The sequence below is a fragment of the Penaeus vannamei genome, chromosome 31 (assembly GCF_042767895.1).
Source record: "Penaeus vannamei isolate JL-2024 chromosome 31, ASM4276789v1, whole genome shotgun sequence".
Classification (NCBI taxonomy): Eukaryota; Metazoa; Arthropoda; class Malacostraca; order Decapoda; family Penaeidae; genus Penaeus; species Penaeus vannamei.
In genome coordinates this window covers 9,469,974-9,472,473 of record NC_091579.1, presented here as the reverse complement: position 1 = coordinate 9,472,473, position 2,500 = coordinate 9,469,974, and the positions used below count along the sequence as shown (strand labels likewise).

The 2,500-nt window shown below is 33.0% G+C and overlaps 1 protein-coding gene across 1 annotated transcript in view; it reads right to left on the bottom strand.

The window, feature by feature from the left end:
• Window positions 1-715, bottom strand: part of LOC113828323 (CCN family member 2-like) — a 115,485-nt gene extending 114,770 nt beyond the window's left edge. Inside the window, exon 1 of the mRNA XM_070144272.1 lies at window positions 357-715. The gene's annotated coding sequence lies outside the window, so the exon portion shown is untranslated. The remainder of the gene's footprint in view (window positions 1-356) is intronic.
• Window positions 716-2,500: the final 1,785 nt, after the last annotated feature.

The window sequence follows — 2,500 nt, the reverse complement described above, 5'->3', positions numbered from 1 at the left end:
CTCTATCGATTCCGGATCTACCTACTTCTTTCTTGACTAACCCTTCCCGCGGCACTGACTATCGACCGGACGACTAACGGATTGCTATTTGAGACTAATGGTTCTCCGGCCAAGGGGAGGCGAAGTCCACCGGCTGTGACATCACGTTTAAAACAGGGTTGTTCGTTGTGGTGGATGGAGTGGCTTGATGTTATAACGTGTGTATTTTTTTTTCTATTTGTTTTTCTTTTTTCTTTTTTTCTTTTCTTTACAGGGTTGACTGATGTTATTTTTTTCCCTGCGGGGGAAGGTACTTTATTTTATTTTTTTTTCGAAGTATTTTGTCTTCAATATTTCTGACGTCATTCACTCCTTACCTTGTATTATGTGCGTCAGTTGAAACGGGGGCTGGGCGGGATCCAGCACTCTTCTGGAAACTAACGAAACATGTATCGACGGCCACGAGAAAGTGTCACGTCTCACACCAGAGGAACAGCGGAAAGGCCTTCCAATTTCTCTTCACACGTTCGTACAATTCAATTTCGCCCTCCAGGCTCCCAGCGCCAGCGGCTTTGAGGTCATTATTCATCTGCCTACTGCGAGTGTTCTTCCCATCGGTAACACATAGAAAAAAAATAGTTAAGAAAATATATTCAAAGAGGTATACACGCGGCTCGACGTTCACATGGGCCTAGGAGCGAGGGCAGCGGAGAGCGTGGTTCTCACGACTCACCATCCCGAGGAACACTGAGGCAGAGGCGAGTGTCCCAGGTATTTATATGCCCCGCCCAGGTGCTGTGTGGCACAAACTTCGCCATGAACTCGGAACTTTTTAGCTTAGTTGGATTCATTTGATTGAACACAACTCTCCGACTGTGGTATTGGTTATAAAGGAAAAAAAAGTGTGATATAGAAGTATGTATCTCGAAGTCGATATTCATTCTCTAAATAAACTTTAGATCTTGAATATACAGTTTTATAAGTGTTTTTGTCTTTTTTTTCTTTTTTTTTATTCTATCATATCCGCATGTTTTCCAGGTACTCTTCCCGTATCATCCCCACACTATCATAAAACAATACGCTGTTGTTCCCAAAGCAGATCCTTTCCGCTAGCCAGGCATCAAAAGAAAATCCGTTATCACTCCAAACACAAAACAAAACACGGTTTCTACCAACAAAGACAAGAAAAGAACAAAAAGAACCAAATAATACCTCCTTATCGGGAAACTTTCTTCTCAAGATACCGCCATCGTCTTCGTTCCGGTTACTTCGTCGCGCAAGGCTTTCTTTGTATCGCGTTGCCATGGCGACTGCCGATCCGAAAACAACACAAGCAGAATGCACCTTTTTGGTACTTGCTTGACACGAACTGGCTCTAAATCATGTTTGAATAAAGTCTCTGTCATCATTTTTCTTTTTCTTTTTTATCATAGTCACGAACGTAAACACATATGCATATTGCATAGCGCGCAAGTGACGAGAATAGGAAATAGGCTAAATTGTTTAAGTTTGGTCTTTCACGTATTCTTCATGGAATTTTTAGGTTACTAGACAGCGAAGTGGTTTTACAGAGACATAAACTACTTGCTTTTGTAACTGTGTGACGGGAACTGAAACCAATAAAGTTTATTTGGAGGGAAGTTGATAAATGACGAATTAATTTTTTTTCAAGGTCAAAAAGGAAGTTAAACATCAGGACTTTAAGGAATAAGTGGAAGGAAAATAATATAGAGAAAATTGGCGAAAATTGCAAATGTGCAAAAAGAAAACGTATCGTAACCTCATTTGGGAGGTCAGGAACCAAAAAAAAAATCAATTAAAAACTGCTGGAAAATAATGCAAATTGTTTGGCTTACGAATTTGTGAGCCGACTCAGTTCCAGAGTATGAATGAAGCAAAAGAGAATCCTCTTTTCATTCTCTCTCTCTCTCTCTCTCTCTGCATATTTATATATATATATATATATATATATATATATATATATATATATATATATATATATATATATATATATATATATATATATATATATATATATATATATATATATAAATGCGTGTGTGTGTGTGTGTGTGTGTGTACATACTTATATATGTAAATATATATATATATATATATATATATATATATATATATATATATATATATATATATATATATATATATACATATATATATATATATATATATATATATATATATATATATATATATATATATATATATATATATACATATATATGTATGTATGTATGTATGTACATGTGTGTGTATATATATATATATATATATATATATATATATATATATATATATATATATATATATATATATATATATATATATATATATGTATGTTTGTATGTATGTATGTATGTACATGTGTATATATATATATTTATATGTATATATATATATATATATATATATATATATATATATATATATATATTTTTATATATTTTATATATTTATAATTAATAAAATTTTTTTTTAATAAAATTTTTTAATTTTTCTCTCT